This window comes from Artibeus jamaicensis, unplaced genomic scaffold (genome assembly GCF_021234435.1).
Source record: "Artibeus jamaicensis isolate MK-2021 breed Jamaican fruit bat unplaced genomic scaffold, CSHL_Jam_final contig_391, whole genome shotgun sequence".
Lineage (NCBI taxonomy): Eukaryota > Metazoa > Chordata > Mammalia > Chiroptera > Phyllostomidae > Artibeus > Artibeus jamaicensis.
In genome coordinates this window covers 21416849-21428685 of record NW_026521814.1, presented here as the reverse complement: position 1 = coordinate 21428685, position 11837 = coordinate 21416849, and the positions used below count along the sequence as shown (strand labels likewise).

The following is an 11837-nucleotide window of genomic DNA, read 5'->3' as shown; positions in this document are numbered from 1 at the left end:
ACAAACTTACGGACTCTCCCTCTGAGATCCAGCACAGGGGCAGCAGATTGAAAGACATCAGAGACAGATGGGGAGGAACTGAATTGTTTGGCATCAGGGCAAGGGCTGGGGGCAGGCAGCTTTCTCCTGGATATGAGTGTTAGCAGAGGCCATTGTTCTTTTCTGAGCCCTCCCACCACAAAGCCATAGAGCTACAGAGCTGGCAGGTGGGAGCTCTATCTGAGATTCATCAACCTGGCTCACACTCTTCACCTCAAGCTGGTGATTCATTGACACCCTGCCTCACCAGCTTTCAGGTCCACCCAAGCTGTTTCCAGTGGCTTTTCCATATGAATGGCTTGTCTTGGCCCATGCTTCAGATTTTCCCAAATTCTTTTAAACAAGCAGAATCTGGATTCAGTGAACCTTGTAACTCTCACTAAGTTGCCTCAGGCCTGACACTAGTAGCAATTGGCCTTGTTTCACAGTTTGGCCTCTGCTGGGCACCACCAAGCCCAGCATAAGTAACAGCCATCTGCATGTCACTTTGTAGCTTATTCTGCGTGACTCTGGACAGAACATAGGCGGCGGCTGACCTTGGACATACTAACAGCAATCAAGGCTCAACTACAAGACAAGTGTGAACACAGTTCACATAGTGAGCTCACTTTGAGTACCCAGCTTGGGTACTAGGGGAAGCTGTCCCACTGGACCCTACAGGACACCTACTATATAAAGCTACTCTATCAAGCCAGGGAAATGTAGCAGTTCTATGTTTGTTGGTGTAGGAAAAAACACAGGGAGGCTGTCAAAATGAGACAAAGAAACATGTCCAAATGAAAGAACAGAACTCAACTCCAGAAAAAGAACTAAATAAAATAGAGACAAGCAATTTACTAGATGCAGAGTTCAAAACACTGGTTATAAGGATGCTCAAGGAACCGAGTGAGGACCTCAACAGCATAAAAATGATATAGTCAGAAATGAAGGATACACTAATTAAAATAATGAACAATTTATAGGTAATCAGCAGTAGAGTGGGTGAAGCCAAGAATGAAATCAGCGATTTGGAACACAAGGAAGTACAAAACAGCAAGAAGAAAAAAGAATCCCCCCCAAATGAGGACAGAGTAAGAAACCTCTGGAAAAACTTCAATCATACCAACATTTACCTCTCGGGGATGCTGGGAATAGAAGAGAAAGAGCAAGAATTTTGAAAACTGTTTGTAAGAGTAATGACAACAATCTTTCTTAGTGAAGGAAATAGACAAGTCCAAGAAGCACAGAGACTACTACCAAACAAGATGGACCCAAAGAGGCCAACACCAGGACACATCATAACAAAAGTGCCAAAGGTTAAACACAAAGAGAGAATTAATATTAAAAGTAGCATGAGAAAAGCAGTTGCTTATATACAAGTGAGCTCCCGTAAGACTGTCAGCTGATTTCTCAACAGAAACTTTGCAGGCTGGAAGGGATTGGCAAGAAATACTCAAAGTCATGAAAAGCAAGAACCTACAACCAAGTTATCCAGCAAAGCCTGCATTTAGAATCAAAAGACAGATAAATATCTTCCCAGTCAGGAAAAAGGTAGCGTTCACCATGACCAAACCAATATTATATAAAATGTTAAAGGGCCTTCTTCAAGATGAAGATAAAAAATGTGAACAAGAAAATGACAATAAATATGTATCCATCAACAACTAAATCTAAAAAACAAAGCAAACAAATAAACAGAACAGAAACAGAATCATAGATACAGAGAACATTTTGATGGTTGTCAGAATGGAGGAAGGTCAGAGGGATGGGTGAAAAAGGTGAAGAGATTAAGAAGTACAAATCGGAAGTTATAGAATAGTCATGGGGATGTAAAGTACAGCATAGGGAATAGGGTAGCCAAAGAACATATATGCATTACCCATGGACATGGACAATGGAGTGGGGATTGCCTGAGGCAGTGGGGATGCTAGATGAAGGGGGGCAAAGAGGGAAATATTGGGACAACTATAATAGTATAAACAATATAATATCTTAAAAAGTCAGGAAACAAAAGAAGCAGTGATATGCCAGTAAAACCTCATATAAAATAATAGAAACAGGACAGCACACAAATGGTATCAATACTATAAATATAATAGTTTGCTTCTAAGAGATAAAAATGTCATTGAAATAAAAACCTCAGAGAAACTGTTGTATTTTAAAGATACCCCAAAACTAAGAAAATGAGAACTGCTGACAAAAAAAAAAGAATGGGCCATAAAAAAGTTAAAGGCAATCAAAATAAAAACTAATTCAATATCAATATTAGAGAAGGTAGAATTAGCAGATGGATTGGCTGTGGATGTGAGAGATCAAGGTCAATAAAAGTGCAAAGATTTTGGAGGGAGCAATTAGTATATCTTGGGTGGAGAACACTGAGAGAAACAGCTGAAAGCAACTGAGGGCATCACAATCATCTGTTTGACACAGATGTGCTGCAAGCCAAAATATTCCCAATGTTGTAAACAGAGTTATAAATATTATGCATGAATATTCTGGTGTTAAAATCCCCTACTATGGATGTGTTACTGTCAATCTCTACATTTATATCTATCAAGATTTGCTTTATATGTTTAGGTGCTCCTGTGTTGGGCGCATAAATGTTTACAAAGGTTATATACTTTTGTTGTAATGATCATTTCAGCATTATGGAATCCTTCTTTGTCTTTTGTTATGGCCTTTGTTTTGAACTATATTTTGTCTGGTATGTTTTGCTACCCCAGCTTTTTTTTCCATTTCCATTTACATGAAGTATCTTTTTTCACCCCCTTACTTTGAAAGATTTTATTTATTTTTAGAGAGAGGGAAAAAGAGGGAGAAAGAATGGGATATAAACATCAATGTGAGACAGAAACATTCATCAGTTGCTCCTCACACACAATCTCTGACTGGGTACTGAACACACAACCCAGGCATGTGTCCTGATTGTCAGTCAAACTGGTGACATTTTGCTTGGTGGGGTGATGCCCAACCAACTGAGCCACACTGGTTAGGGCTCCACTCCTTTACTTTTAGTCTGTGTGCGAATCTTTCATTCTGTGCTTGGTCTTGTGTAGACACCGTATGTATGGGCATTGTTTTCTCATCCATTCAGCTACCTGTGTGTTTTGATTGGAGCACTTAAGCCATTCGCGTTAAAGTGATTATTGTTAAGTATGTATTTATTGCCACTTTGTTCTTTTAACTGTGTTCCTCTGTTGTTTTTATTCTTCTCCCTCCTCTTCCTCTTCCATTCCTTCTTCTTCTTTTCAAGAAGGCCCTTTAACAAGTCTTGTAAAAGTGATTTGGTGGTAACCAACTCTTTTAGCTTTTTCTCATTTGGGAAGCTCTTTGTTTTTCCTTCAATTTTAAATGATAGCCTCACTGGGTGAAGTAATCTTGTTTAAAGGGCATTCCTCTTCACCATGTTTTGTCATGTGGAATATTTCATACAAATATCTTCTGGCCTGAAATGTTTCTGTTGAGAAGTCAGATGTCTTTTTTTTTTTTAGAGAAAGGAAGGGAAGGAGAAAGAGAAGGGAAGAAGCGTTGACGTGAGAGAGAAACATTGACTGATTGCCTTCCATACAGGCCCTGACTGGGGACTTAGCCTGCAACCCAGGCTTATGCCCTGACAAGGAATCAAACTGGCTACCTTTGGGTTTGTGGTATGATGACCACCCAATTCAGCCACACTGGCAAGGGCCAGCTGTCAGTCTTATGGGAGCTCCCTTTGGGTAACTAACTGTCTATCTCTTGCTGCTCTTAAGATTTTTCTCATTCTTTAACTTTTGCTGTTTTAATTCTAATGTGTCTTTGTGTGGGTCCCTTTGGGTTCCTCTTGTTTGGAACTCTCTTCACATCTGAGATTTGAGTGTCTTTTTCCTTCACCAAGTTAGGGAAGTTTTCTGCCTTTATTTTTTTCAAATAGTTCTTAACCCCTTCCTGTTTCTCTTCTCCTGGTTCCGCAATGATGTGGATGTTGTTATGTTTCACTTTGTACCAAAGCTCCCTTAAACTATCCTTATTTTTTTTTAATTCTTTTTTCTTTTTGGGGCTTTTTTTGGGTGTTTTCTGCTACTTGTCTTCCAAATAGCTGATGTGATCCTCTTCTTTACCCAACTTACTGTTTGTTCCTCCTAGTGTAGTATTTATTTCAGATATTGTACTCTTCATTACTGACTGGTTCTTTTTTCATGGTTTCTATTTCTTTAAAAAAATGTTTGCTATCTGTTTGTTGAAGTTCTCATTATTTTTCTTGAGCACCCTTATAACCATTTTTTAAACTTTATTCTGGTAAATTACATGCATCCCTTTCATTTAGCTCTTTTTCTGGGGATTTCTCCTGCTCTTTCATTTGTGGAGTGCTTCTTTGTCTCCCCATTTTGGCTGTCTTTTTGTGTTTGTGTCTTTATTCATTTTTAAAGTATATTTTATTGATTGTGCTATTACAGTTGTCTCAATTTTTTTCTCCCCTTTATCTCCCCCTCCACTCTGCACCCGCCACCCTCCAGCATTCCCACCCCCCTTAGTTCATGTCGGTGGGTTGCACACGTAAGTTCTTTGGCTTCACTGTTTCCTATATTATTCTCAACCTCCCCCTGTCTATTTTATACCTACCAATTATGCTTCTTATTTTCTGTACCTTCCTCCCACAAATTCTCCCCCTCCCCTTCTCTTCCCCACTGATAACCCACCATGTGATCTCCATTTCTGTGATTCTGTTCCTGTTCTAGTTGTTTGCTTAGTTTTTGTTTTTGTTTTTTAGGTTCAGGTGTTGATAGTTGAGTTTGTTGTCATTTTATTGTTCATAGTTTTTGATCTTCTATTTCTTAGATAAGTCCCTTTAACATTTCATATAATAAGGGCTTGGTGATGATGAACTCCTTTTACTTGATCTTATCTGGGAAGCACTTTATCTGCCCTTCCATTCTAGATAATAGCTTTGCTGGATAGAGTAATCTTGGATGTATGTTCTTGCCTTTCATGACTTTGAATACTTCTTTCCAGCCCCTTCTTACCTGTAAGATTTCTCTTGAGAAATCAACTGACAGTCTTATGGGAACTCCTTTGTAGGTAACTCTCCTTTCCTCTTGCTACTTTTCTTTAAAAAAAGATTTTATTTATTTATTCTTAGACAGAGGGGAAGTGAGGGAGAAAGTCAGGGCAAGAAACATCAATGTGTGGTTGCGTCTTACGTGCCCCATCCTGGGGATCTGGCCTGTAACTCAGGCATGTGCCCTGACTGGGAATCGAACTGGCAACCCATTCATTCACAGGCTGGCACTCAATCCACTGAGCCACACCAGCCAGGGCTCCTCTTGCTGTTTTTCAGATTTTCTCCTTATCTTTAATCTTGGGTAACTTGATTATGATATGTCTTGGTGTGTTCCTCCTTGGGTCCAATTTCTTTGGGACCCTCTGGGCTTTCAGTACTTCCTGGAAGTCTATTTCCTTTGCCAGATTGGGGAAATTTTCCTTTCTTATTTTTTCAAATAAGTTCTCAATTTCTTGCTCTTCCTTTTCTCCTTGTGGCAGCCCTCTGATTTGAATGTTGGAGAACTTAAAGTTGTCCCAGAGGTCTCCAAGCCTCTCCTCATTTTTTTGAATTCTTATGTCTTCATTCTGTTCTGTTTCTATGTTTATTCCTTCCTTTTGTTCCAAATTGTTGATCTGAGTCTTGGTTTCCTTCTCTTCACTATTGGTTCCCTGTATATTTTGCTTTATTTCACTTTGTGTAGCCTTTGTTTCTTCCTTCATTTTGCAACTGAGCTCAAATACTTCTGTGAGTATGCCGATTACCAGTGTTTTCAACTATGCTAGGTTTTCTATCTCCTCGTCATTAACTCTTTTTCTGGAGTTTTGATCTGTTCTTTACCTTCCTTCCTTTCTCTCTCTTTCTTTCTTCCTTCCTTCCTTCCTTCTTTCCTTTCTTTCTCTCTCTCTCTCTCTTTCTTTCTTCTTTCTTGTTGAGGTACAGTTGTCTCCATTTTCACCCTGATCTATGCTTTTATTTGGGTTATATTTCTTTGCCTTGGTGTATCTGTTTTGTTGTAAGGGGGTGGAGCCTTAGGTATTCATCAGGGTGGGGCAGCCCTCTTTGTTACATTGTGGTGCTGTCTGTGGGGGAGGGGTCGGAGAGGGAAAAATGCTGCTTGCTGGCTGTGCTCCAGCTCCACTTTCCAATGAACTCTCAGCGAGACTGGGAGTTTCTCCTGCCCTTGCGACCCCTACAGTATTTTACAGCTAGAGGTTTTGAGTCTCTAGTGTCCCAGTCTGCCAGCCCCGCCTTCCCTGTGCTGTCAGCCACCCGGCCACGAGTCCTCTTCACTTGCTGAGCTGCCTGTCTCCACACCTCCTACCAGTGTGGGTGATTGTTTCTTTAAGTTCTCAGTTGTTGGAGTTCCCTACGGTTTGATGTAATGGCAGCTCTGGTTTGTTTTTTAAAAATTGGTTGCTATCCTTTGGTTGTGTGAGGAAGCAAAGTGTTTCTACCCGCACTTCTGTCCTGGCAAGAACTCAGTCAAAACAAATAATTTTACTCAGACACGCTCCATCTGAGCCTCAGCGCTTGGGCAGCAGCTTGAAAGGCAACAGTGGCATGCTTGTTTCTCTATGTTGGGTAGATCTGCCATAACTCCCAGTGTTGGTAGAATGTCCTTACATTGTAGGTACTCTGTGGGACCAGTAGTGCAGTCTCCTTGATCACCTGAGCTGAGTGCTCCATAATTGTCCCTTTTTGTGTGTTTTTGTGGGCTCTCCGGTTGTAATTTAGTTTTGATAGCTATTGGTTCATTCACGTGTGGGGTCAATTCACAGGCTGGCTGACTAGAAAGATTGACCCTAACCACAGTGTATGAGCTGCTGTGTGGGTGCTGACCACACAAAGCAGAACACCCAGCAGCAGGGTTCGGTGCCTGCCAAGATCTTTTTCTTCTTCTTCTTTTTGAAGATTTTGATCATTTATTCTTAGAGAGAGGGGAAGGAGAAAGAAAGGGAATAAAACATTGATGTGTGAGAGAAACATTGATCAATAGCTTCTTGCACATACCCAGACTGGGGACTGGGCTTATAACCCAGGCATGTGCCATGACTGGGAATTGAACTGTTGATCTTTTGCTTTGCAAGATGATGGCCATCCAACTAAGCCACACTGGTCAGGGCCAAGATCTTCCTTTTGGTATGCCACTTAAAGCTAATTGGGTCCTGCTCTGAGGCTGTCTGAAGCTGGCGCCTGGGTATGTTGGTTTTGCGGCCTCTTGGGAGGGACTCTGGCTCAAGTCAATGTCAGACACTGCCTTGACTGGCCCTTGGCAACCTGTTTGGAGCTACAAAGCAATCCACAGTCTGTAGGTTCCTCTACTGGTCCTGGGTATGTGTGGGAAGAACCAAGCTAACACTAGGGCCAGCCTCGGTCAGCACCGGGCCTCTTCCGGCTGGCTGCCTGATAGGATCAGTCACTGAAAGAGTTTCTCTTGTTACTCAAGTTGCATGAGGTAGGTTCTTCATGAATTACTAGCCAGCAGTGAGTGGTGTTCACCAGCCTGATACCAGGTTCAAAGTCAGTGCCAGTACCAGGTCTGAGGACACTTAGGAAATGTCCCAAGGTATACCAAATCTAGTGGCCAAACTTGCCAGGCACCCACAAACCTTTGTAGTGGGATGGGGTCTTAGGGAGTCATCAGTGTGATGCCAGAACAGTTTATCAGGCCCTAACACAGCAAAATTTGACCACATGAAGAGAGGGCTCTGCACTGGTTGGGCATGTGAGGGGTAAGTGGCTACAGTTCTAGATCCTCAGAATACATTCTGTGCAAAATTCTGCCAGGCACTGGTTCTCAGCAGGGCGGGCCCACCATGAGTTGGGAAGATGGGGCTCCCTGATGGGGAGGCGCTGGTCAGGCTTGAGGGAAAGTAGGGGGAGGCCAGTAGGGGTCAATATGGTGGGGCCAAGTTAAGCCCAAAGGGTGGGGCTAGAGGAGCTCCCATGATGAGTAAGTGCTAGTCAGGTTCACTAGAAAGTGAGGAAAATGGTTCCAACCCTGGAACCAAGCTGCTTATTCTTTGATACCCTCTGAGTCTGCCCAGACCTCTTCCCCCTGACCCAGGCAGCTAACTAACTCATATTGCTGGATCTCATATGACTTCTAAATCTATGTCTTCAGCCCAAATATCTCTTCTGAAATACAGACTCATACATTTGTCAAACTGCCTCCTAAATACAATTCTTGTCCAGGTGTCTTGGAGTCTTATCAACTCAAGACATATGAAAAAAAATTATTGAACAACTTGAAAAATTTTACTTTATATACATTTTTCTTTAGTTGCTAGGTTTTCTCTCTTTTATGTCCCATTCCATCCAATTATTGACTAAGGCAAATTTTACTAGATATTAAATATTTCTTGAATGTCTCCACATCTTTATTTCTACCTCATTCACATCAGCTAGTGTGGCCAAGAAAACAGAAATTTTAGGTGGAGGTATTTGACACAGTAAATTAGATACAATGTTGTTGGAAGTCTGGGAGAAGGAAGAGTTTTCAGTACTTAAAAAATTCATAAGTGCAGGAATCGTAGGGAACTTGATGCCAACGATTTCCACTTTTTGCAGTGCTGAAGCAGGTCAATAAGAGCTCTGCTATCATTGTAGATTTTTGTCTCATCAGGAACATCCCCTGAAACTTTATAGGACTGATTTTTGTGCATTCAGAAGCTGTGCCTCTCTGTGTGAGGGCTGTATCGGGCTGCAGGGGCATGCTGCCTGTGGGCCAAGCCGTAAGTGCCAGGAAGTGAATGCCTTGGGAGCCACACGGAGCATCAATAAGCTCCTTGCCTTAAGTAGGACACTTCTGAATTATGTTCTATGTAGTCCCTCAGAGGTTTTTTTTGGCAGGCTTTAGCCCCCGTTGACTACAGTTGTAACCCACTTGTCAATTTCCTTTAATTGGCTTTCTTCCATTCCCTGTTTTATTTCTTCACCCTTTTCCCACATTTCTGGATCAACTCCAAAACAAGCTGTTTGTATTCAAGGACTTGCTCATGGTCTAAGACTCACGTTTCACACATTTCTTATAGGGGTGAATAATACTTCTCTTCCTCTTCAATCTTCCACATTTTGTAAGAGTGCCTCTCTTTTACAAAATTTAAAATAAAAATCGCTTGCAAAGGTCTCTGGAAAATGCAAATTTTAGACACTTTGTACTTGAGGTACTAGGAAATATTTGTTTAGGAAGGCAGAGGTAATGTTGAATACCTTTTATCACATGTTCATGATACTAACGGTGTATATTTAAAACATAAGATGTATTATATTCATATGGTCCTGAAGCTTATATATTGGGTTGGCCAAAGTGTTTGTTTAGTTTTCTCTGTACAGTGGCTCTAGTAGTACTTAGCTGTCTAACTTCATTCGAAGTAATCTTGTTAGGTTGTATTGTGACAGCTGTCATATCAACATGCATTTTAAAAACCTTATCAAAATTGGTGAATTTTGTGTAGCCATTTTAATATTGAGAATAGAAGAAAATATAGAACATTTTCAGTGTATTATGCTTTATTATTTCAAAAAAGGTAAAGGCACAACTGAAATGCAAAAGATTTGTGCAGTGTATGGAGAAAGTTCTGTGACTGATAGAACATGTTAAAAGTGATTTGTGAAGTTTCTTGGCACTACTGACATTTTGGTCAAATAATTCTTTGTTGTCTAATGCATTGGGAGATGTTTAGCAGCACCCAGACCTATATCCACTAGAAGCCAATAGCAGAAGATAGCTGACATACTCAAAATATCCAAGTCAATAAAATTATTGATGAAAATGAAAAAAAATGTGTCAATTTTATGGAACAACCTAATGGACTTTTTGCCCAACTCTATATTATTCTGTTGAGTATCAACATCTTATCTAGCACAGTTCACACCGTTCAAATTATTTCAAATTATACGCATTTAGACAGTATCAACTCTACCATATATCATACTGCAACTATCTCATATATAAAAAGGTACTCATTATCTCCCCTAAAAGGGAAGATACCAAGTATACTTTATAGTAGATGTTAATTTCTCTTCTAGTTTACTCACAATCTCTTCAGTGTATCCTGTAAACCAAACAGTACTTTGAAAAACCCCATTCTGTTAGATGTTAATCTTTTAAAAGGCCTACAGGGGCTTGCATATTCTTTTCTTAACCCAATTTTTTTTCTTACCACCCACTGTGCTGTTCTCACTGCCTAGTCCAGCTATACAAGCCTGTGTTGACTCCAAGCTCGTCCCCACAACAGGCATTGTATATGCTCTGCCTGATGTTCCAAATGAATGTAACTGCCTTCTTCTAATTAGCTCATATTTATCTTTCATATCTTAGCTCGAGTCATTTCCTCACAAGACCACCTCTGAGCATGTGATTAAGCCAAAGTCTTTGTGTGTGTATTGGCATATACACACCTGTATATACACATATATACATAAAGCATCATATCATTTCATAGTTTCTATATTCTGTTTATTTGTAACTAATTGACTTAATATGTTTCCTCAGGGTTTGTGCAAGGATGGCACTATTATTTATTTTTGCTATTTTTCCCTATTATTATACTCCTAGCACCTAGTATAGTGCCTAGCACATGTAAGAACCTCAAAATAAAATTTTTATGAAGGTAAAGGGTTGATTATAAAATGAGCAATAAAGATTACTAAAATTTAAGCCCTGGCTGGTGTAGCTCAGTGTATTGAGCACGAGTCAGCGAACCAAAAGATTGAGGTTCAATTCCCCATCAGGGCACATGCCTGGGTTGCAGGCCAGTTCTCAGCAGGGGAAGCACGAGAAGCAACCATACATTGGTATTTCTCTCCCTCTCTCCTTCCCTTCTAAAGATAAATAAATTTTAAAAATTTTAAAAAAGATTACCAAAATTTATATCATAAACTCTATCATATTATTATCACATATTATATTCTTAGAATTCTTTTTCCTAAGTAATATTTTAGTTGTAAGTCTCAATAATTTTATGGAGGACACTTTCATTAGTTCATCATCTTTTATTTGTGATTTCCAAATAGCGATTATTCTTTTTTTTCTTTCAGTGGAAACAGAGGCAGCTGCCTTTATTTTATTAGGGTCCGTGGGTTGGCTGGCCTCACTAAAAGGCCATGCACTTGATCTTGAAGTTTTTTTCTGCTGCAAATTAGTTGATGGCTTCCAGGTTGAGGTGCATGTGAAACTTGAATGTGTATCCATTTGGCAGCTTCAGTGTCAGGTCTTTGTGGCTGAAGGAGATGCAGACCTCCATGATGCTTCCAGGCTGGAAGGGGAGGTCAGACTCCAGCTGCTTACTTCCCCAGACCACAACATCCTTGCTGTTACACACAACGGTGTGGTGTCCCAAAAGCAAGGGTTGACATGCGATCACAGGTTGTTGCCATCTTTACCCAGGGGCAGCATGAAGCTCCTGGCATTGGGGCCCACTTCCCTGTGCAGTCTGAGGTACTCCCCAGGTTTGAGATTCAGGTTGCTGGTGATCAGACCACAAGCCATGACTGAGAATGGGAGGCTGGTCTTGGGGATTGTGACACCAACTGTATGAAGATTCCACCTGACAGCACTGCTATTCTTGATTTTAAATTAAAAAATTGTAATATTTTGATGCTATTTTATTAATGATTTATCAATTTTGGGTTGCTCATTTAATCCAATATTATGCAGCAATGCATACTTTTATCAACAAGAATATTGCAATATTATAGACTTTAGGGCACAGAGAGGTTCTTTTTAAAATACATAGATATAAACATTTATACCTTGTATACATATATAAAATGTATATAACTCTCTTGCTAAAGA

General features: G+C 40.3%; 1 pseudogene; it reads right to left on the bottom strand.

The window, feature by feature from the left end:
- Positions 1-11136: 11136 nt before the first annotated feature.
- LOC119049930 (galectin-1-like) lies at positions 11137-11531 on the bottom strand (annotated as a pseudogene).
- Between the last annotated feature and the right edge of the window lie 306 nt (positions 11532-11837).